Source organism: Molossus molossus, unplaced genomic scaffold (assembly GCF_014108415.1).
Source record: "Molossus molossus isolate mMolMol1 unplaced genomic scaffold, mMolMol1.p scaffold_m16_p_12, whole genome shotgun sequence".
In the NCBI taxonomy this organism is placed as follows: domain Eukaryota; kingdom Metazoa; phylum Chordata; class Mammalia; order Chiroptera; family Molossidae; genus Molossus; species Molossus molossus.
This window is the reverse complement of record NW_023425347.1, coordinates 13,619,517-13,645,227: the sequence shown is the minus strand read 5'-3', so window position 1 is coordinate 13,645,227 and position 25,711 is coordinate 13,619,517. Positions and strand designations below refer to the sequence as shown.

The following is a 25,711-nucleotide window of genomic DNA, read 5'->3' as shown; positions in this document are numbered from 1 at the left end:
TGTATCCTAAATTTCCTAAACTTGCCTGCCCATCAGACTGACCCAGAGCACTTTTTACTATACAGACCATAGTGACCCCTCACAGAACTCATGAATCAGGGGAAGGATCTGGGAATATTCATATTTAACAACCAGCTCAGGAAATTTTTATGACCAAATTCATTTAGAAAAAGCTTCCCTGGAGGATACTAAAAATCCATTGGCGGTACAGTCCAGAGGCTCTTCCAGCAAGGTCTTCTTCCAGAGGAGTCCAGGGGATGACATGGCACCGGAAAATACAGCCAAGTCATCAGATCCAAGTTCCCTCAAGATGATGAACACTCATATACTTTCCACCCCTGCCAGGTACAATTCGATCCTGTTGATGGTACCCAATATTAGGGTCAGTTGGTCAAAGCCAGGCAAGCCCAAGCCAGGTGATATGAGGAACTTGCCTGCAGTGACCCTTAGATCTTGTCCTCACCCTCTCTTATCATATTTCAATTGTGGCTGCTTTAAGTCACCTGAGGAGCTTTAAATAAAATCTTGATTCAAGACTCCAATTCATACTAATTAAATCAGAATGGCAGGGGCAGGAGAAATTATTATTTATTATACCCTCCACCCCCCACCTTTAAAATTAAATTTATTGGAGTAACATTGGTTAATAATATTATATAAGTTTCAGCTCTACAGTTCTATAATACATGATCTGTATATTTCATTGTGTGCTCACCAACCAAAATCAAGTCTACATCTCCATCACCATATATTTGACCCCATTTACCATCTTTATCCTCCTCCCACCCCCATGTGCAGCATGTCTGGGAAACACTGAGAGCGATTACCACTCTCTTTCTCTAACCTTTACTATCTACGGCCCTGCCCCAGCATTTTTTTTTTTTTAAATATTTAACGGTTGTTGTGAATGTGTGTGGGGATACATTAAAATTTTAATTGACTTACACTGGCCAGTATGACTCAGTGGTTGGAGCATCATCCCTGCACTGAAAGGTCGTGGTTTCAATTTCTGGTCAGGCCACATACCTACGTTTCAGGTTCAATCCCTGGTAAGGTACATAGGGGAGGCAATCAGTCTATGTGTCTCTCTCACATCCATGTTTCTCTTTCTCTTTCTCTCTCCTTCCTCCCCTTTCCTCTCTAAACTAAATTTTAAAAATAAATTTTTTAAAAAAATTTTGGTTAATTGACTTGTTAATTTAATCAACCAGTGAGTTCATTTTCAAAATATCCAACAAATAGGTGGGTGAGCTTTCTTCTTAATCCTTCCTTGGTAATAATATAAGGATTTCTGGATCCAGAATTATGAATGTGCTTACCTCTTTAGTATTTAGCATTCAGTGTTTATTACTCCTACAGGATAGTGTTTGTGCACTTACACAAACACTAAGAGGTGGATCCTTAACCTTTGACCTGACTGATCTCCTTACCCTCTGCAGACTTTGGTCACGTACAAGAGAAGCCAGCCTTACTCAGGAAGTGCGCCAGACACCTTGGACTATACAAGACAGTGTGCGCTGGAGAAGGTTTGGAATCACCTTTGCCCTCACAATAAAACATCTTTTTTTTTTCTTTATTGATTTTTAGAGAGGAAAGGAGAGGGAGAGAGAGATAGAAACATCAACAAGAGAGAACATCGATTGGCTGCCTCCTGCATGCTCCACACTGGGGATTTGGTCCACAGCCTGGGCATGTGTCCTGCCGGCAATTGAACTGGCGCCCTCTTGGTACGTGGGTCAATGCTCAAGCACTGAGCCACACCGGCTGGGCCAAAATATCTTTTTTAATGGAAGCAGTGAGCAAAGAACCCTATAGGTAAAAGTTTCTCATCGCAATGTGGATCCTTAGGAGTAAACTCAGGATCAGTACTTTGAAATAATACCAAAGGGAAATTCAGTGGTTTCAAAAGCATCTCTCTAAGGCCCTTAATAATGGGACACACTCCATGTGAGACACTCTTTCACCAGCTGGCTACTCAGCCCCACCACACAGCAGTCAAAGAACTGAAAGATCAGTGAGTCAAATGGAAGGACAATGGAAAGGTTTGGTGGGGAGAAATTAATTAAACCGACCCAACTACAGTGGGGAAAAAATGAGCTCTTGGGAAGTAGAGCGGAAAATTATTTAGATGACCGTGTACTTCACAAATTGTTTATAGGCATGAGCCTGGATTCGGTTGAAAGAACATTGGAATTAGTGACCAGTCTTAAGACCCAGTCCCAGCCACAACATGTACTGTCTCTGTGACCTCAGGCAAGCCTCTGAATTCTTTTGAATCTCAGTTTTCTTATCTGAGAAAGGGGGATGATTGCACCTAGCTCACTAGATTGTAATGTAGATCAGAAAAAATACACGTAAGAAAGCCCTTTGAAAATTACCTTTGCTATACAAATGTAGGATGGTACTGTGATTCCATGGCATAACAGCAAATTGTAAAAGAAGGCATGAGTGTGTGCATAAATTACAGGAGGGCATCTAGAAATGATATAGTTATATCCCATGCTGTGAAAACATTTAGCTGAGAACTTTGAGAAATTAGGTACTTCATAGCAAATTGAAGGACGTGAAGACCTTGGAGAAGGTTCAGAAAAGAGCCACAGAGATGATTAAAGAGATGGAAAATCAAAACCATGCTCAGAAAAGGTTAAAAGAACCAAGTTCATTCTGTTTGGAGAAGACGAGTCTACAGGGTAATTTAATAATTGTTTACAAGCACACGCAGCCTGGTGTCCAGCTGTTCTTTCCAACAGACAGAGAAGAAAGTATCATGGACCCTAAGCACTGGCAGATTTGACATGTGAGGTTTCGAATAATTGTGCATGACTCTGACGGTTCATGACATGTAATAATTTGTAATTTTTCTAAGCCACAAATTCTAACCGCAGGTGTGTGAATGAAACCCATTAGCTTGTCAGTGACTAAGTCTGTCCAACCACCCACCATAGAAATCTCAATGGAAATGTGTTGTTCTCCACTAATTGTCATTTACACAGTAATTTTCAGACATAGCAACAATAATAGCTACCTTTGAGTGTTTACTATGTACCAAGCAGTTTGTGCTAAGAGTTGTATGGAAGTATTATATTCAATGGAGAAGGAACATGAGGCATGGATAAGTTAAGAAATCTACTCAAGGACACACAGTTAGTAAAGTAGAGAAGGCAGAACTCGAGTTCTTGACTGGTGTAGCTACCTTTGTTTCTTTGTGAAAAATGACCCTCAAACTAAAGTCACCAGTCAGGGCTGGTGAGAGCCGTAAAGGCCAAATGAAAAAGTCAAATAAAGTGATGGTTCTTACCAGAAACCAAAATTTTTGTTGAATGTTGGTATAGCTGATATTTATGACACAAACTAGACCACATCAGATTTTTACATTCTACTCATTATTTTAGCACATTTGGGGATTTTCTATATTTGTGGCTTTTATCCAGCCTTCTTAGTCCAGTTCAAGTTGGATTCTAATCATCTTCTTGCCAATGCTTGTTTGGGGTGCTCTCTCTCTTTTTCCTGTAGTAGTCTGGGCTTGCTGTCTATAAAACAAAATTAAGTCAACATCATATATGACCCTGCTTTTTGTCTATTTCACACCTTCCCATATTTTCATTGTTTTCTGTAATCTGATTACAGTGCATGTGCCTTCTGAGTAAATTATTCAGGGTTTTTTTCAGCGTCTCAGATAAACCAGGTCTGAGTGTGGTCAGTCTGTGAGTTGGTGCTGAGGTAAGACCCAAGGGAACTCTGTGCTGGGTTGAGTTGTTACCCTGAGAGGTTAGCAGTAAACCCACTGGGAGTGGAAACTAGATCAGACCCAAGAGAAAGTCAAGTCCATGACAAGAAGTTCAGTATCCAGATACCAACAGTGAGAAGCCACCATTAGCAAAAGAGGCAAGAAGCCAGAAGCCAAGGAGCAATAGATGGAGGTGGACATGTAAAAGTAATCGGATTTGCCACACAGACCTCAACAAAACAAATAATGATGACAAAACTCACTCATATGGGGACACACAGCATGGAGGCAGCTTGCCAATTTAAAAACACAGAATTGGCAGGGGCTTATGTTCTTACGTTCTATTTGTCTGGAAGGGCAGGCCATGACAGACACATCTCAATGCAGTATGGTCTTCTACTATAGCAGTAAACACTGTGGAATCAGAGATAGAGCCCTTTGAGTCACCTTGCTGGAGATGAGGTTTAAACTGAGTTTTATAAAAGAACTAAGTGAAAAACAAAAGGAAAGATATTCTAGGAAAGGAACAGCATATGCAAGGACCACCCCACCACCACCACCACCATTGGTCCAATGGGGGATAAGAAAAGCCAAAGGTCGGGTGACAGACATTTGGGGGGAAATAAGCTTTGGGATGTGGCAGAGACTTAGAAAATTGAGGCTAAAAGCCTAAACAAAGGAACACAGGCAGAAGCAACTACAATTGCTTAACCAGCAGCCAAAGTCAGCCTGGCATCAGGAGAAGATTCTGAATGCTGGAATGGGAAGCCTTGACAATAAGCAAGAGGGAGCCACTGAAGAGAGAACTCCTGCAACCTGAGGAAATTTACCAGGTAAACATATATACTATGGACTTCGGGGGAGAGGCTGTTGGCCAACGAGGAGGTCAGCCACCCAGTCACTGGCCAGAACAGGGATTGTAAAATCTCTCTTTTTTTTTTAATCCAAAGGCAATATGATAAAACAGCAATGACAAAAGGGCCTAGAAAGAGTTTGCAAAGAGTAAAGAAAAGTAAAAGAGTCAAAGAAACCAAGAGTGCTCCCTGAGCTCCCAGGAGAATTAAATACAGCTGAGGATAGAGCAGCCCACAGTGTCCCGATGTCTTCTTCTGGATGAGAGAGAGAACTGAGAAGGAAACTATGGGTGCTCCCCACCCCAGAATGCCAGAGTAGGCTGCCCCTGGACAGTGAACAGTTTGCCCATTGGCCTACATGGTCATTGGCCCTCTTGCTCTACTGCCTATAATAATATCATTAGAAATTATATTATCATGGTCAATTAATATTTGACAAAGGAGGCAAGAACAATACAGTGAGGTAAAGATAGTCTATTCAATAAGTGGTGTTGGGAAAATTGGACAAATACATGCAAAGACATGAGACTAGACCACCGAATTAAGAATAAACTCAAAATGGGTTAAAGACTTAAATGTTAGACTCAAAACCATAAAAATCCTAAAAGAAAACATAGGCTGGTGATTGAGGGATACCCTTGGCTCCTCTGCCTCTCTTTTTCCTTTCTTCCCCTTACTCCCCTCCAGCCATAGTTGCCTCCTATTCTTCAAACACACTTAGAATTTCTACCTCAGGGCCTTTGCACTTCCTGTTCCCTTTGGCTCAAATGCCCTTAACTACAGTATCGATATGGCTCATTCCCTAGCCTCCTTTAGGGCTCTTGTCATCTCACGCTTAACAGTGAGATCTTCCCCATTCATTGGATTCAATAAAGTGCCCCTCCCCACTAGTCCACACCTCTGTGGCTACCTAACTTCCTTCCTTGCTGTATTTTTCTCCATGGATTTATCAATAACTGATATTTACATATTTCACTTGTTTTTTGTTTATTGTCAGACTCTCCATGTAAGCTCCATGAAGGCAAGCCTTTTGCGTATTTTCTCCACTATGGTATCAACAGTCCTTAGGATAATTCATGGTACTTAGGGGACACTCCAGTAATATTTGAGTGAATGAATGAGAAAAAAATGCAGTATCAGAGTAAAATAAACAAAACATTACTAACATGTCTTGGGTAGACTTTCTTAGAGAAAACTCCTTCCTCCGTGGGCTTCCATGCACAGGCATAAACAGCCAAGTAAATGCTAGTGTGAATTCAGACTTTCTTGCTTAGGTCATCAGCTCTCCCATAAAGTATTTGAAACCCTAGGCCCTTAGCAATAAAGCTGCTGATACAACTTGATTATAATATGACGGTTTTGTTTAGACACCAGTAATATGATTGAAATGTAACCATATGGTCGGTTTTTAAAGGATTAGTTGGTAATATGTGAAAAAACTAGTTGTCCCTGATATGATAAGGCCACTAGCCCCTGTGATCTAACCTTCTTGATAAGAATGAGGATAACACTCAGCTGCTTCCATGAAGGAGCCCTCTGGCTGTCTCCCTACAAGAGCCTAAGGCAATGGAGGAGACAGCCACTGTCCACCTGGGCGGACTAGCTCCTAGGAGCGCTGTCTCTCCCTCCACTGGGTAGTAGAGGCCTCTGCTTTCCCCAGGATCAGTGGGCTGTATATGTGCTGTCCATCTGCACCCAACCCTTACCTAGAGCGGAAAGGCACTGTAACTCTTAACTCCCCTAAAGACTCCTGAGACCTCCCAACCCTTTCCCCTACAAGTCTCAGGAAGACAGATCTGTTTTGTTCTGAGTCTATGTCTCTATGCAAAGATCTGTTTTCCCCCCAACAAAAACAAAAGCTTCAGTTCTGCTCTGGAACTAGAAAAGCAATCTTTAGTCAAACTAAAATACAAAGGGACATAGTCACAGTTGCCATAAGCTCAAAATAACATCAACAGATATTTACTGAGTGTGAGGCACTGGGCTGCTTGCCATAAAGGAAGAAAGGTGGGATATGAGCACTTCTTACAGAGATCTTGAAAGACACAGACTCCTCATCTGTAGCAAAGCAAAGTCTAGCCCGTTCTTCATGCCACCTGATCAACGTTGAAACCCAGGACAGGTTTCTGAGAGGACCCCAGCATTCTTGGCCGAAATGGCAAACGAGACTTCAAAACTGATGGGCAGAACAGAGACAGACTCCTAGTCGGAGCGCAGGCAGACCGCTCTGGGGAAGGGAATGGCGGAACTGAGCAACAGAAGAGAAAGGAGAGAGAGGACTCCTGGACATGGGCAACATGTGGTGATTGCAGCGGGGGGAAGGGGTGGAAGAGGGCATAGAGGGGATACGTGCTGATGGAAAAAATAAAATAAATTAAATTTAAGATTAAAAAATGAAAATACAACAGATAAGCAGATAAATCCAAAGCAATCAAAATAAAACTTTATAACCAAAAAATGAGAGGGCACTCCTTCTCTGGCCCAGGGAAAGTGGAGGCTGGGGGAGGACAGAATACATGCGGAGTCTGGGGACTCACCGGCAGTCTGGGGACGTGGCCTCTCCTGTGAGGACATAAGTTTGTGTTTGGTGAAGAATGTTTTGAGTGGGGTGCCAAGTAGTGCCACTTAAATTAAGCTTCATTTTCTGGAACTTTCTAAACCTCTCACCTTTTCTTTGTCTTTTTTCATTATTATTAATTTATTTTTGTTACAGATGTTTCTCCTTTTTCCCTCCTAGACACTCTCCCTCCATCACATCCCCCCACCCCCTCACCTTTTCATTTTCCATGTTCTAACCCTGAGAATGTCCTATAAAGGACCAAGATATTACAGTCATGCAAGTTCATCAGTGTAATCGTGAGGCTTCATCTTGTACGAGCTCCATTCTGAGAATCCGGAGGCTGCGCCTGTGCACACATACTGCCGTACTCCTGGACAAACCAAGGCTGACCTCTGGGGTCACCACCAAAATAGAACTCAGACTCAGGGTGTGGAAAATGACTGGAGCAAAGGAGATGGGGAGAGTCGTGGGAAACTTCCAATTTCCATCTGAGGCAAATTTACGGGGAAAGTAACGAATGCTTTACACCCCCCTCAAATGTATTCTAGATCAGGAGTCAGCAAACTACTGCTCACCCCCAGTTTTTGTAAATAAAGTTTTATTATATCACAGCCAGGATCAGTTTGTTACATACCATCTATGACTGCTGTGTGTTACAGGAGCTGAGTTCAGTAGTTGTGATGGAGATGCATGGTCCACAAAGCCAAATGTATGTGCTATCTGACCCTTTACAGAGAAAGTTTGCTAACCTCTGGTTTCAAGCATGAAAAAGAATTCTGCAGCCTACTCTGTACCTTTTGTCAGAAGAGTAAGTTTACTCCAGAGTTTTCCGGCTTTTTTCTTAGTTCCTCTCCGCCCTTTTTGAAATTGCTTGTGTTTCCCCTGACTTCTCTCTCCATTCCATCAGGCCTAGGCTGTGTGTTCTTGGAACTGAACATCTGGGAAGACGGGTGAGTGACTGAAGGAGAGATTAACCACCTTCTGTAGAAATGAAAGACAGTGTGAAGATATTTTAAGAAAATCAGGCCCGGGTGGGAGTGGGAAGGGGTCAATGGGGAACAAAGAGGGACATCTGTAATATTTTCAACAATTAAAAAGAAAAGCAGTCCCCTGCACTCCTCAGTAAGCACTGAGAGTTTATCTTTCAATTTCCTTCATACATTGTGTATCTCTGAATGATGTTTTCTTATTAAAATAAAAATAGCTAACATGTATTGAGTCCTTTCAGGATGTCAGTTGCCATTCTAAGAGTTTTATGTGAATTATCCCATTGGATCCTCATAATAGCCCTGAGGACACACAGCATCACCATTTTACAGATGAGCAAACTGAGTAACTTGCCCCAAGTCAGACACATAATGAATCAGGGAGCAGGATTTCAAACCACTCCCAAGTGACACTCTTGACCACTATATTGTACTACTTACCTCTAGAAAATGTGAAAATAAACTTAATCCAAAATCTAAGAAAAAGTAAATTTTGATAAGACATTCAATGTTGCCCTGGCCGGTTTGGCTCAGCGGTTAGAGCGTCGGCCTGCGGTCCAGAGAGACCCGGGTTCGGTTCCCGCTAAGGGCATGTACCTCGGTTGCAGTTTGTCCCCGGCCCTGGTTGGTTGTGCGGGTGGCAGCCACTCGATGTGTCCCTTTCACATCGATGTTTCTCTCTCTCTCTCTCTGTTCCTCTCTCTCCCTCCCACTCTACCTGAACAAAAAATGGAAAAATGTCCTCGGGTGAGGATAAAAAAAAAAAAAAAAAAAAAGACATTCAATGTTTAAGCACCTATCAAGTGCTAATACCACAGGCTAACTTGAAATAAAAATACTAACTATTTTACCTACATCAATTATTCTATCATTTTTCATATGAATATCTTCTATGAAACTTTTTCAAAAAATGTAACTTCAAGTAATTTTTATGCACTCCTAGGCCTTTATTGGATTTTGATGTCTTCATTGGGTTGAGATGCATTTCAAGGTCATTCCTACTACATTCAAGAATATAAGACTGTCATTATAAACTACTAATAATTTTCTTATTACATCTAAGGTACAGACATTGAAAGAAAGCATAACAAATGTTATTTTTCCACCTTTCACTTATGTGTATTTATTAAGATACTTGCAAAAACTTTGGAGCCCCCAGGAACAGCATCTCAGCACCAACGGGCTTTTTATTCTTGTACTTCAAACACTCTTAATTTATCAGGGGCCTTCAAGTAGCAAGACTTACCTTGTTCATGGACACAAAAAAAATCAGCTAAAAATTATAACTCATTCATAATATTTAGACTAACAAATTTGGAAGGAAATTTTTTGAAGTTAGAACCAAACTCCTACACTGTCAGGAATTGGCTCTGCTTCTGCCCCAAATTCTCCTCCACAGAATCTGACCCAAAATTTCCAATGAACCTGCCAGAGAATTCCCCTCTGATTTTAATCAGTACCACTATGGCAGAGACTTTTATATCCATGTCTGGTTTTTTGACACATATAGTTTGAAAAGATTCTTTTAAAAACATAAACTTCTGGTCCAACATATAAGGAACTTGAAAGTCTTCACTCTGCCCTAACAACAGGTAAAAAGATGAACAAGCCAAAAAGTAAACATAGGGCAAACCACCACCCTCAAAATTGGAGAGACAGGAGAATATAGAGAACCACAACTTACCTTAGGAGAAAACAGCAAGGGAAACAGTGTTGGACAGAAAAACTGGAACTGTGACTGAGGAATTTCTGGACGTTCAGTGTGGACAAACATGATAGATAAAAACTTCACAAGGACCCAGTCATGGGGGAGCCCACACTTTTGTGAGTTTTACCTTCAGGAGCTCTACCAGGTCCTCATGGGAATATTGGAGAAAAATGCCCCCTTGCTTCAATTAGGTGGAGGGAAAAGGAACCATTTTGAGATTTGCCAGAGCATTCTGTTCTTCTTAACAAGGTCTTCCCTGGAAAGAGGCTATTTTACTAGAGCCTAACCTACTTGAGTTTTACCAGAGCCTGACTTACATGGACAAAAGAAAATACACAACTTTAGTCAGTTCTAGCCATCTTTGTGGGGGAAGGAAAATACACAAGTTCAATTCCCTCCAGCCATCCTATCCCACCTAAAGGGAGGAAAAAAAAAAGACACTGAGAAGCACCATTGAAGTTCACAGTCCAGGGACACAGACTCACCAAAAGACCAACACCTAATCATAGGACTATAGAATTCTTCCCCTCCCCTACATCTTTACTCTACATTACTAAAGACATACTTACCACAGTTCTTTTTACCTAGAACATTGTACATGCCTTTCTACAAAAATTACAAAGCATACTAAAAGGGAAAATACACGTTTAGAAGAGATTAGAACCAAAGTCAGATATGGCAGGAATATTGAAATTATCAAACCATAAATTTTTTAGATCTGTGATTAATATGCTAAGAGTTTTGTTCAAAAAAGTAGACAACATTCAAGAACAAATGGATTGCCCTGGCCGGTTTGGCTCAGCGGTTAGAGCATCGGCCTGCGGTCCAGAGAGACCTGGGTTCGGTTCCCACTAAGGGCGCGTACCTCGGTTGCAGTTTGGTTGCACCCGGCCTTGGTTGGTCATGTGGGTGGCAGCCACTTGATGTGTCCCTTTCACATCGATGTTTCTCTTTCTCTCTTTCTCTCCCTCCCACTTTGTCTGAACAAAAAATGGAAAAAAATGTCCTTGGGTGAGGATAAAAAAAAAAAAAAAAAAAAGAACAAATGGATCATGTAAGTAGAGAAATGGAAATGCTAAAAATAATCAAAAAGAAATACAAGAGGTTAAAAATACTGTAACAGAAATAAAGAATGGCCTTGAAGAGATTATTGGTAGACTAACACTTCTGAGGAAAGAATCTCTGAGCATAAGAATATGACAATAGCCATGACTGGGTGGTTCAGTTGTTTGGAGCATCGTGCCATACACCAAAAAGTTGTGGGTTTGAGTCCCCATCAGGGCACATACCTAGGTTGCAGTTTCAATTCCTGGTCAGGGCACATACCAGAAAGCAATTGATAAATGTTTTTCTTTCACAATTGATGTTTCTCTCTCTCTCTCCCTCTCTCTCTTCCTCTTTCTCTCTCTCTCTCTCTCTCTCTCTCTCTCTCTCTCTTTCTCTCCCACCCTCCCTCCCTCCCTTTCTCTCTAAAATCAATAAGCATGTCCTTGGATGAGGATAAAAAAATAAAAAAGAAGAAGAATATTACAATAGAAACATCCAAAACTGGAAAACAAAGAGGAAAAAAAAAAGACAGAAAACGATAGAATGAAATATATAAGAATTGTAGAATAACTACAAAAGATGTAGTATGCATGCAATAGGAATATCAGAAAAGAAAGTGAGAAAGGAACAGAAGCAATATTTGAAGCAATAACAACTGAGAATTTTTCCTAATTAATTAATTTTCCCAAATGTCAGACACCCAACCATGGATCCAGGAAGCTCAGAGAACATCAAGCAGGATAAATGAAAATAATAATAATATTGTTAAAATAAAAAATTATGCCTAAGGATAGCATATTTAAACTACAGAAATCAAATATATAGAAAAAAATCTTGAAAGAAGCCACAGGAAAAAAACAACTTACTTATAGTGGAGTAAATATAAGAATTATACCAAACTTCTCAGAAACATGCAAGCAAGAAGAAGGCGGAGTGAAATATTTAAAGTGCCGAAAGAAAAGAACCCACCTACCTAGAATTGTAACTGACAAAATTACCTTTCAAAAGTGAAAGAAAATTAAAGATTTTCTCAAACAAAAATTGAAGGAATTTATTGCCAGTAGACGTGACTCACAATAAATGTTAAAAGAAGTTCTTCAGAGAAAATAAAAATGATATAGGTCAGAAAATCAGATCTACATGAAGGAAGAGCATCAGAGAATTTAAAAGTAAAGGTAAAATAAAGCATTTTTCTTATTCTTAATTGATGTAACAGGTAACAGTTTGTTCAAAATAATAATATCAACAATGTACTCAATTATGTATGCTTATGTATATGCCATGTATAAGTATATGCTTATGTATATACATGAGTATACACATGTGTACTTCTGTATAATTACAATGAATGACAGTAATAACATAAGAGCTGGGAGGGAGAAACTAGAATTATTTTGTTGTATAAAGTACTTGCACTACCCGTGAAGTGGTATAGTGTTATTTGAAAGTGGACTTGAATTAGTTGTAAACGTATATTGGAAACTTCAGGGAAACCACTAAACACAGTACAAAAAAAAAAAAGCCTGGCTGATGTGGCTCAGTGGTTGAGTATCGACCCATGCACCAAGAGGTCTCCGGTTCGATTCCCCATCAAAGCACATGTCTAGGTTGTGGGCCAAATCCCCAGTGCGAGGCATGCAGGAGGCGGCCAATCAATGTTCTCTCTCATTGATGTTTCTCTCTCTCTCTCCTTTTCCTTCTCTCTAAAATCAATAGAGGAAAAAAAAAATTTTTTTAACAGTGAAAAGAGAAGTAAAGTTGATATGCTTAGAAAGGACAGAAAATATAATAATAGAAAATGCTCAATTAAAACCATAAAAGGCAGAAAAAAGAGTGAAAGACAAAACAAAAACAAAGAACAAGGGCAACAAATAGAACACAGTAACAACCATGGTAGACATTAATCCAATTATTTCAATAATCACTTTAAACATCAAATCTCTATATACACAAATAAAAAGACAGATTATCAGAGTGAATCAAAAAACAAGACCTAAACTATATGATGTCTACAAGAAACCCACCTTAAATATAAAGACACATAGTTTAAATGTAAAAGTATAGAGAAAGATATATCATGCTAACACTGACCAAAAGAAAGGGGGAGTAGCTATATTAATTTCATAGAGAGCTTCATAACTTTCAGAGCAAGAAAAGTTATCAGGGATAAAGAGGGACATTATATAATAATAAAAGGATCAATAATCTGAGAAGACTAATAATTTTTCATGTGTATGCACCTAACAACAGAGTATCAAAATAACATGAGACAAAAAACAATGGGACTACAAGAAGAAATAGATGAATCCACTATTGGGGAATTTAACACCTTCCTTTTGCAAAGAGTAAAGTTTCTATGATACATGCTGTGATTTGGGTGAATTAAGAAAACTCTACATTATCATTATCTTGTTTGCTAATATTCATTAAGCACTTGTCTGCAATATTTCATGGAATCTAAAACTCTATCAATCTAAGACGCTATTATTTTATTAACCACCAAGAAAGAAAGAAAGAAAATGCTACAAATTAAATCATGGCATCATTGATTGTAAGACATATTTTAGAGATGTCAAAGTGTGAAAAAGTGTGAGTCTCAGAATCAATGAAAAATAGTGTGTACCAAGTTCTCTATACACCTAATTTTATTTAATTCTCAAAATAAACTTCTGCCAAGTACTATTACTTGGCCCATTTTTCAGATGTGGAAATAAAGGCTTAAGTTTCTTATAGGTGAGGAATCCATGCCTGCCTGTATCTTTCAATAGAAAGGGGGCTATGGAACAGAATCCAAGGAGATCTCTAATATATCACACCTAGAGTTTTGAATTACAAAAAAACAACAAATGCAATGACCTCTTTCCCCCACCATATAGGATATGCAAGAATGCACATCCCTTTGCTTGTGCCCTGTATGTACAAGCAGTTCCCAAAGCAGAGAAACTCAATTCAACATTGACCTGCTGCCTTTCTCTTAAAAAGAATATAATATTCCGAGAAGTAATCTAGTTTTCTGGGATTTAGAGGGTTATCATTCTATTTTCTCTAATTTTTTGTGTTTAGAATTTTTTATAATAAAAACTTTTTTTGAAATCAGTTAGAATATACTGTTATAATAGTCAGCATGTATTAAAACTCTAGAATTTATCATAGCACTAATCTTAAGATCACATACCTAGTAAATGGCAGAGCTGAATAATATCTGAAATATATCAGTCCTAAAATATATCTACAGGACATTGCTCATATACAGAGGAAAGGGTAGCTTACCTTTCTGGGACATCGGAGAAGAAAATGTTGAATCAAAGTCCTGAAGGGGGATTAGTGTTGAGTGTGAGAATGAGCTGAGAAGAACTGAGTGTACCAAGACGAAAGGAATGCTTTTAGGGGACGACTGGGAACCGCAGTGGCAATACCTAAGCAGTATTCCACACATACTGCATTCATGACACATGGCCAGTGTTTCTCTGAAAACTCCACCATTTTAACCCATGAGCTCATTATGCCTATTAGGTATTTTCAAACAGTTCTCTTGAGATAAAATAGAATTGATTCATTTGTATTCACGTAGGAAATGAGTGCCTTATCCTGCCCACACCGAGTGGTTAGAAAGCTCGTGTGTGTGCACCCACTCGGAAAACAAAGGAATCGGGCCTCATGCCATTTCTCTTCTTCTCAACCATCAGAGAGAACATGGATTCAATGGGTCCATCAAAAACAAAAACAAAACAGGTTTGGAGGATTAGTATTTACATAAAGGGCTAAAAAGTTTTAAACTAATTTGCAGGAAAGAAGGAAGGGAGGGAGGGAGCAAGAGAGGGAGGGAGGGAGGGAGGGAGGAATGGAGGAGGGAGAAAGGAAGGAAAGAAGAAGATTAAACAAGTATCACAAACCCTCAGTAACTGTTGACTCTGGACTTGATTAAGGAGGATCAGTAACATACCCTGTCTCCTTGTAAAAATATGTTTAAAAACAAACATAATAAGAGTTATTATAGAAGTGCAGTCCCACGTGTGTGTGAGTCAGGGTGGCCCCCACTTTGGAACCACTAGCAAAGAAGATCTTTAAAGTAGTTTTAGTAGCTGAATTTGTGGGCATTCTCAGAGCATATCGTTTGTTTCATAAAATGGACACAAGCCAAGATTTCAGGCAAATCATGAGCAAGAAATTTCCCTCCATCTTGTAAGTTCATTACAAATCTTGAGTCTTCTGGAATATATGGAATCAGACTACAAGATTAAGAAAAATGGTTGAACAGCAAAAGTTAAGAATTTGACCACTGATCAAGGTTTACCCTATTTCATAGTATCAGGCAAGATTAAAACTCCACTGGAAACAGCCCAAATGTCCATCAGTAGACAAATGGATAAAAAAAAGCTGTGGTACATATACACAATGGAGTACTATGCAGCTGTAAGAAAGAAAGATCTCTTATCCTTTGAGATGACATGGAGGGACATGGAGAGTATTATCCTTAGTGAAACAAGCCAAGCAGAGAAAGACAAATATCACATGATCTCACTTATTTGTGGTATATAATGAACAAAACAAACTAAGGAACAAAATAGACCCAGAAATAGGAGAAAAATGGCAGCAGAGTGAACGGAAGCTACACAGACCGTCTCCCAGAACCAAACTGGAATTACAACTATAACACAGACAAATTGACAGGAAAAACCAACAGAAAAGCAGCTTGCGAGGACCATATAACGAGGGACACTGACTCGATCCTGGTAGGCATGCGAAGGCGCAAGACGGGGGCTGGGAGCCCACGGTCCGCAGCTCTGCAGCGGCCTCAGCTGGGAGCAGTGCCCTCGGGTTACACTCCCAGGCGGCTCCACAGCGCAGAGCCGGGACAGAGGCTAAAACAGCCACAGCCACTCACCTGGGGCTCTGGCAGAGGGAGAGCAGACTGGACTGGAACTGTGTGGGGACACTCGGGATTTGGAGGGCGCTCAGAGCTTTTGCTGAGTGCAGTGCTAATTGAGGCTCATTAACAACCAGCATCTGCCCCACCCTCGTGAAAGCCCCTGTGTTCTGAGCACCTGAGGGAGTTTTTCAATCAACTGACAACCCAAAACTCATCAAGTAACCTTGACTGCTAGCCTCCAGGCAAAAAGCTAGAGGATAACAGTACCTTTCCTGGGCTGGCAACTTTAACCAGGAAAGTAAGACTTGACAGTGGTGTTTAACATGGGTCCTCCCTCGCTCATCTAAACACAGGAGAGGGAGCCACAAACAGCAGAACACCAACACCCACAGGGAAAACTTGACAGGCTCCAAAGCCCACAGTGATAGCCAAAATGGTGAAACACAGAAACAGAAGCCAAATGAAAGAGCAAGAGACCTCCACCGAAGATGAGATCAATGTGGAGCAACTAGGCATGTTAACAGAGCTAGAATTCAGAGCCATGATCTTGAGGAAGCTGAACAGCATGAATAAGGACATAGAGACACTGAAAATAAGCCAATTGGAAATTAAAAACCATCAAGAAGAGATAAAAAATGATATATCAGAAATGAAAAACACATTGGAAGGTTTAAAAAGCAGAGTAGAGGAAGCTGAGGACCGGATCAGTGAATTAGAAGGCACGGTAGAAAAAATAAACCAATCAGAAAAACAAAAGGAAAAAACTATTAAAAAACAGAAAGACAGCTTAAGAGAACCGTGGGACAACTGAAAAAATAATAATATTCTCATCATAGGAGTCCCCGAAGAAGAAGAAAATGAGCAAGGGATAGAGAATATATTCAAAAAAAGAGTGACAGAAAACTTCCCTAATTTGGTGAAGGAAGAAGGCATTCAAGTTCAAGAAGCACAGAGAGTCCCAAGTAAGAAGAACCCAAACAGGCCCACACCAAGACACATAGTAATTAAAATGCCACAAATTAAAGACAAAGAGAGAATCCTAAAAGCAGCAAGAGAGAAGCAACAAGTTACCTACAAAGGAAACCCCATAAGGCTCTCAACTAACTTCTCACAAGAAACACTACAGGCCAGAAGGGAATGGCAGAAAGTAATCAAAGTCATTAAAAACAAGATCTGAATCCAAGACTCCTCTACCCAGCAAGGCTATCATTCAAAATAGAAGGTCAAATAAAGAGCTTCCCAGACAAAAAAAGGCTAAGGGAATACATTAGCACCAAACCAGCACTGCAAGAAATGTTACAAGGACTGCTGTAATTAGCAGGAGAAATGGGAAGAAAAATAGAACCACACTAAACAAAAATGGCAATAAATAAGTACATATCAATAATCACCTGAAATGTAAATGGATTGAATGCTCCCATAAAAAGACACAGAGTAGCTGATTGGATAAGAAAGCATGACTCATCTATATGTTGTTTACAAGAGACCCACCTCACAACAAAAGACTCACATAGGTTGAAAGTGAAGGGATGGAAAAAAATTTTCCAAGCAAATGGAAAGCAAAAAAAAGCTGGGGTAGCAATTCTCATATCTGATAAAATACATTTCAAAATGAAGACCATAACTAGAGACAAAGACGGCCATTACATAATATTAAAAGGATCTATCCAACAGGAAGATATAACCCAATACAGGATCACCAAAATATATTAAAAATCTTCTGGAGGACTTCCAAGGAGAAATCGACAACAATACAATCATAGCAGGGGACTTCAACACCCCATTGACAGCACTGGATAGATCCTCTAGGCAAAAAATTAGCAAGGAAACAGAGACTCTAAATGAAGCACTAGACCAAATGGATTTAATAGATATCTACAGAGAATTACACCCCAAAACTACAGAATACACATTCTTCTCAAGTGCACATGGGACATTCTCAAAGATAGACCACATGATAGGACACAAACTAAATCTCTACAAGTTTAAGAAGATTGAAATCATATCAAGCATCTTCTCAGATCACAATGGCATGAAACTAGAAATCAATTGCAACAAGAACATGCAAAGACATTTCAACACATGGAGGCTAAATAGCATGTTATTAAACAATGAATGGGTCACCAAGGAGATCAAGGAAGAAATTAAAAACTTCCTGGAAACCAATGAAAATGAAGACACAGCAACACAAAATCTATGGGATGCAGCGAAAGCAGTTCTGAGAGGGAAGTTCATAGCACACTACAGGCCTACCTCAAAAAACAAGAAAAATTTCTAATTGACTGTCTAACCTCACCACTTAAAGAATTAGAAAGCAAACAAAAAGAAAACCCCAGAGCAAGTAGAAGGAAGGAAATAGTAAAGATCAGAGCAGAAATAAATGACATAGAGACCAAAAAAAAACAATTCAAAGGAACAATGAAACAAAGAGCTGGTTTTTCGAAAAGATAAACAAGATTGATGGACCCTTAGCTAGACTCACCAAGAAACAAAGAGAGAGAACCCAAACACACAAAATCAGAAATGAAAGAGGAGAAGTATCAACCAACACCACGGAAATACAAAAGATTGTTAACAACTACTATGAACAACTATATGGCAACAAATTTGACAATCTAAGTGAAATGGACAAATTTCTAGAAACACACAGTCTCCCAAAACTGGACCGGGAAGAGATAAAAAATTTGAACAGACCAATAACAACTAAGGAAATTAAAGAGGTAATCAAGACTCTCCCAGCAAACAAAAGCACAGGCCCAGATGGCTTCACGAGGGAGTTTTACCGAACATTCAAAAAAGAACTAATACCCATTCTCCTCAAACTATTTCAAAAAATTCAAGAAGAAGGAAGACTTCCAAACACGTTCTATGAGGCCAGCATAATTCTAATTCCAAAACCAGAAAAAGACACTACAAAGAAAGAAAACGACAGGCCAATATCCCTGATGAACATAGACGCCAAAATCCTGAACAAAATATTAGCAAATCGGATCCAGAAATACATCAAAAAAATTATTCACCATGACCAAGTGGGATTCATTCCAGGGATGCAAGGCTGGTACAATATTCGCAAATCAATAAATGTGATACACCACATAAATAAGATGAAGAATAAAAACCACATGATCACCCTGGCCAGTTTGGCTCAGCGGTTAGAGCGTCGGCCTGCGGTCCGGAGAGACCCGGGTTCGGTTCCCGCTAAGGGCACGTACTTCGGTTGCAGTTTGTCCCCGGCCCTGGTTGGTCGTGCGGGTGGCAGCCACTCGATGTGTTCCTTCACGTCGATGTTTCTGTCTGTCTCTCCCTTCCTTTCTCTCCCTCCCACTCTATCTGTACAAAAAATGGAAAAATATCCTCAGGTGAGGATAAAAAAAATTTAAAAAAACCACATGATCATATCAATAGATTCTGAAAAAGCATTTGACAAAATCCAGCATCCATTTCTGATAAAAACACTCAGCAACGTGGGAATAGAGGGATCATATCTCGACATAATAAAGGCCATATATGAAAGACCTACAGCCAACATCATACTCAATGGACAGAAACTAAAAACATTTCCATTAAGAACAGGAACAAGACAGGGATGTCCACTTTCGCCACTCTTATTTAACATTGTACTGGAAGTCTTAGCCACAGCAATCAAACATGAAGAAAAAATAAAAGGAATTCAAATCGGAAAGGAGGAAGTGAAACTGTCATTATTTGCAGATGACATGATATTATACATAGAAAACCCTAAAGACTCCATCAAAAATCTACTAGACTTAATGAATGAATTTGGCAAAGTAGCAGGATTCAAAATTAACGTCAAGAAATCGATGGCATTCTTGTACACCAATGATGAACTCACAGAAAGAGAAACCGAAAAAACAATCCCATTTACCATCGCACCAAAAAAATTAAGATACCTAGGAATAGACTTAACCAAAGAAGTAAAGGACCTATTTGCAGAAAACTACAGGTCATTGAAAAAAGAAATAGAGGAAGATATAAAAAAGTGGAAGCACATACCCTGTTCATGGATTGGAAGAATTAACATCATTAAAATGTCCATACTACCCAAAGCAATCTATAGATTCAATGCAATCCCCATCAAAATACCAACAACATATTTCATAGAACTAGAACAAATACTTCAAAAGTTCATATGGAACCAAAAAAACACCCCGAATAGCCACAGCAATCTTGAAAAAGAAGGACAAAGTAGGTGGGATCACAGTACCAGATATCAGGTTATACTACAAAGCGACGGTAACCAAAACAGCTTGGTACTGGCACAAAAACAGGCATATAGACCAGTGGAATAGAACTGAAAACTCAGAAATGGACCCAAGGCAATACGCTCAACTAATATTTGACAAAGGTGGCAAGAGCATACAGTGGAGTAAAGACAGCCTCTTTAATAAATGGTGTTGGGAAAATTGGACAGCTACGTGCAAAAAAATGAAACTAGACCATCAACTTACACCATACACAAAAATAAACTCAGAATGGATAAAAGACTAAAATGTGACCCATGAATCCATAAAAATTCTAGAAGAAAATGTAGGCAACAAAATTTCGGACATCATACAGAGCAGAATTTTCACTGATACATCACCTAAGGCAACAGAAACAAAGGAAAAAATAAACACATGGGATTACATCAAACTAAAAGGCTTCTGCACAGCAAAAGAAACAATCATCAAAATGGAAAGGCAACCCACTGTATGGGAGAACGTCATTGCCAATAATGTATCAGATAAGGGGTTAATTTCCAATATATATAGAGTGCTCATACATCTCAACAAAAGGAAGACAAAAAACCCAATTAAAAAATGGGCAGAGGAGCTGAATAGACACCTCTCCAAACAGGACATACAAATGGCCAAGAGACATATGAAGAAATGCTCAACATCACTAATCATCAGAGAGATGCAAATTAAAACAACAATGAGGTATCACCTCACACCTGTCAGAATGGCCGCCATCAACAAATCATCAAACAACAAGTGTTGGCGAGGGTGTGGAGAAAAGGAAACTCTAATACACTGCTGATGGGAATGCAGACTGGTGCAGCCACTGTGGAAAACAATATGATGTTACCTCAAAAAATTAAAAATTGAACTTCTATTTGACCCAGTGATCCCACTTCTAGGAATATGCCCTAAGAAGCCTGAAACACCAATCGGGAAGAATATATGTACCCCCATGTTCATAGCAGCACTATTTACAATAGCTAAGATCTGGAAACAGCCCAAGTGTCCACCAGTATACGAATGGATAAAAAGCTGTGGTACACATACACAATGGAGTACTATGCAGCGGTAAGAAAGAAAGATCTCTTATCCTTTGAGACGACATGGAGGGACCTGGAAAGCATTATCCTAAGTGAAATAAGCCAAACAGAGAAAGACAAATACCACATGATCTCACTTATATACGGAATATAATGAACATAACAGTCTGAGGAATACGGTAGACCCAGAAACATGGAAGTAGGTCACAGACTGACATCCCTCAGAAGAGGGGGTGGGGGGGTGGGAAGAGATAAACCACAGAACTTATATGCATGTATGCATGATCAATGGACAAGGACAACTAAGCCGCAGACGGGACAGGGTGGGGGTGGGGTGGGGAGGGGCGTGCCAATGGGGTAAAAAAGGTGAAATATCTGTAACAAAAAAATAAATAAAAAATAAAATAGACCCAGAGACATGGAAGTGGGGTACAGACTGACAATCCCCAGAAGCGGGGGAGATAAACCACAGAACTTATACGCATGTATGCATGAACAAAGGACATGGACAACAAAGCTGGGGACAGGGTGGGGAGAGAGGGGGAGGGGAGTATCAGTGGGGGAAAAAGGAGAAAAATCTGTAACAAAAATAAATTAATTAATTAATTTTTTTAAAAAAAGATTAAAGCTCCAACGTGGACACAGATGGATTTTGGAATATTTAAGGCAAAATGTAAATTTTAATGAAGCCAGAGGTTTTAGTCTTCGGACTAACTGAAGAAATTGGAAGGTATGTGTGTTTTGTTATAGATAAAGTTTTGTTTATACTAAAAAAAAGTTTATTATAAAAGTGGGGGGGACAAAGCTTGATTGTTGCTGAAACGCAGAATCTTGACATTTGCGAAGCCAGGGGGCTGGTGCTGCTGAGCCCCCCTTCCGCCCCGCGCCCCATGCTGAAGCCCACCGGAGCTCGCGGGTGGCTGACCCGAGAGTGGCAGCAGCCGGGGCGCTGAGTGGGCAGAGGGGGAGGCAAGGGAGAGAGCAGGGATGAGGGGAAGAGAAAGGAGAATGAGCACAGGGAAAGTGGACTCGGGAAAGCAAATACTCACTTCGGAAAAGCTGACAGACTGGCAATCCCTTGTGGTGGCTGGGCTTCGAGGAAGGAAGTTGCTGAAAGATTGTTGCTCAATTCGAAGAATGAAAGCTCAGCCCATAGACCCCTGAACACACTGGTTCCCCAACATACTTTCAAATATTAAGTTGAAATGCTTTTGAATGAGCTGTGGTATTTTCAAGATATTTGGCTTTATTTTGTACACAGTCATAATTTTTCAATCTCCCAAATCGCTTTTTCTCCCACATGAGAAATACGTATCCATAGTAATGTATAAAAATGACTGGCCTGCAACTCTCCCTTCTTTTTCCTTTGGCATATGGATTAGATACCTGGGAATACTTACATTGAAACGTCGCCTATTCGTCCACTTTGATTATCACAGGGATAGCTGGGTGAAGCCAGGCAGTCAATAGAGTCATCAAAAATACAAAGTGGATGAGAAGAGTACAGATTGCAAATGAAATTTATTAAACTCATTAGTCAAAAGTAGAGGAAAAGAAAACCCAGCCAATAGTTCATTAGACTAGGAAAGGTTTCTTGTAATAGAAGGACATTGTGAAACTGTTGGTTAAAGTGGAACTAACTTTTATGTGAGAGCTAACACCCCTGACTAGGGAGCATCCATAGGGAAGTCACATTCAAAGCCTTGGTCAAAGTCACAAGATATAAAATCCCAAATATTTTCAGTAGGTCCTTTATCCGTTCACACTTAGTGCATTTCTTCACCATGCTGAGCCCCTACAGGGTATCTATAAACTACATATCACAGGGACAAGTTTTTTGCTCTAGAATGACACAGTTTATAAAACGTTCTGGAGACGCATTTATTCAGGTTTAGAAACTAAATCTTAATTCGGGCTTTGAGGAAGTTGCGTTCCTTTGAGGATTCATTTTGCCTCGTGGCCCTACGCAGCCCCTGGCTGGGCCGGGGGGCACAGGGCGGAGGTGGCCAGCGGAAGCCCCTCCGATGAGCCGGCGTTTCTGCCATCTGGTGAATGTATGTTCTTTATTCACTCAGCTCTCCTAAGACCATCATCCCAGGATCCGTGCAAAGATCTGCCAAGCCACGAGAGTTTAGTCATAAAAAGTTGAATGCTCGTCTTCTCTGGTTTTATCGGTGTTGTTTGTTTTTGTTTGTTTGCTGACATGGAGCATGAATGCCAGTCTAACTGTGTGACATTTCACTGACCTCCACCCCAGGTTGTGAACCCCCAGACTTGTCCAGCTCTTCTCCAAGAACCAGCCTTGTTTTCCCGGGCGCCTGTGAATCCAGAGGCCTAGAGAGAAGGGCGTATACACGCACAGGCGCACAAATTCAAAGTCGGCTTCCACGGAGGATTGCAGCCTGCTGCACAGTGGGAACCGAGAGATGCAAGGCTGCCCGTGTAACAGATGCACGCTTCCCGCGCTCCCGTTCAGCTGGGAGCGCAGGCCGCACAGCAGAAATACATCACGTGGAACTTGCTGTCATCCCTCTGCCTCCCTGCTAAACCCTCCAACGCGGCTGGACTCGCTGGAGTTTTTCAATGAAGGCTGGAGACTGGCATTGGCAGCACTGCCAGATTTTTAGCTAATACCTTTGTGGGTTCTGCGTTCGCATCTGGCCAGTGCCATCATGCTGGGTATGATTATAATAGGCTGCTGCTCTTTCCCAAGCAGGAAGCTGGAGTCCCGTTACCGACAGCCTAAACAGAGGCTGGTTCCAAACACAACAGCACATCACAGCCAGCGAAGGATCTGCGGTGCGGGACTTCTCCCAAGGCATAAAAAAAGAGAGAGAGAGAGAAATGTGTTAACTGTGCTAACAGTGCCAAGTAATATGCTTCGTTAAAAATTTAATCACCTACAAGTGCAAAACAAGTGCAAAGCAATCATGTTGTAATTAGCACAGCAATTAACACCTCCCTTTTCGATAGCACATGCATCCTAGGAAGTGCAGGATTGCAAGTGTTTATGCTGCTGACAGGCTCAGTTCCCATAGAGAAGGAAAAACTTGCTTAAATAGAATTTTTGGGGTTTTGGCATTTGGGTTGTTATGTGTTCATGAAATCTCAGAACCAGCTGCCATTTTGGTTTTGTGCAAAAGTTGGGCTGCTGTGTAATGTAACTAACCAACTTCCCCACTTTGTGTTCTCTAAAGCTTTTTAGCATCGCCTTCCCTTTCTCTAATATTAAAATATGAATGCATCGGTGTAGGGACCAAATTTGCATGCTAAATGGTACTCCACGCCCCTACCCCAAATGGTCTTCTTCTCTGGTACAGGAATTGTACAAATAATAGTCACTCTATCACTACAGAGAATATGCACCAAGCTTGGCCACTGCTCTTCTTGGGGGCGAAGAGCCAGTTTTTTGAGGAAGTGGGAAGGGAAGGAAGGTGGACACTCTCTCCTCTGTACCACCCCATATCAAGCCCAAGTCTAAGAACAAGACACAAGACCAGTCTGGCATAGCCTGGGAAGGGTCTGTTCAGACATATACTGCCTGCTAACCTCATTCCAGGCACCTTAGCGCTCATCTCAATGCACAGAGACTTCAGGTGACACAGCTAGGAAAATAAAGCAAGTAGTCTTCCATTCCCACTGCACAAAGAGAGTTGAAATGTCTTTAACTTCCCAGTCTACCTCATGTCTGTACCCAAAACAGATAAATGTGTGGCAGACTGTACGGTCTGAGATGCCACTTATTGAAAATTTATCCAAAATAAAAAATAAAAAGAAATTTATTCAAGACCCCAAAATCTTTGGCACAGTTTAGATATTACTATGAGAATGGGACCTGGCTAGTGACTCTAACCCAGCGGTTCTCAACCTTCCTGATGCCGCGACCCTTTAATACAGTTCCTCATGTTGTGGTGACTCCCAGCCATAAAATTATTTTTGTTGCTACTTCATTACTGTAATTTTGCTACTGTTATGTCTTAGGTGACCCATGTGAAAGGGTCATTCAACCCCCAAAGGTTTGGCAACCCACAGGTTAAATGTGTTTGAAAGGAGTTTATGTATGTGTGTGTGTTTGTGTTTGTATGTGAGTGTGTGTGTGTGTGTGTGTGTGTATATATTATATATATATATATATATATATATATATATTTTTTTTTTTTAAGAAAGAGAGGAAAGGAGAGGAAGAGGACAAAACACTGATGAGAGAAACATTGATCAGCTGCCTCCTGCACACCCCCTACAGGGACAGAGCCCACAACCCAGGCATGTGTTCTGACTGGGAGTTGTACACAGGATGATGCTCAGCCAACTGAGCCACAACAGCCAGGGTTGAAAGACGTTTTAGAAGAATGTTTTATAAAACTAATGAAACATGCAGGGATTTAAGAATTAAATGAACAGCATGAGGAAAAAGCAAAAGAAGTATTTAGGACAAATTTGTTTTATTCTTGTTGACCATTGATAATGAAATGCATGCGTTTTAAGGAGCAGAGGAAATATTTGGAGTGTGATGTTCTGGGAATAGAAAAGCAGTTGCCTAAGCCTCACATTCCTGCAGTTGACTTTGTAACAACATTGCTAAGGTATGAGGAGTGAAAAGCAAGAGTAAGATCTGGCTAATGTTCCAGCATTGTGAGGACTCTCAAAGCGCAGGCATTCACGGGGCTTCTCACTTTCC

General features: G+C 40.4%; 1 pseudogene; it reads left to right on the top strand.

Annotated features, from left to right (window-relative positions):
* Positions 1-7,415: 7,415 nt before the first annotated feature.
* On the top strand, positions 7,416-15,150 carry LOC118626214 (annotated as a pseudogene).
* The last annotated feature ends 10,561 nt before the right edge of the window (positions 15,151-25,711 follow it).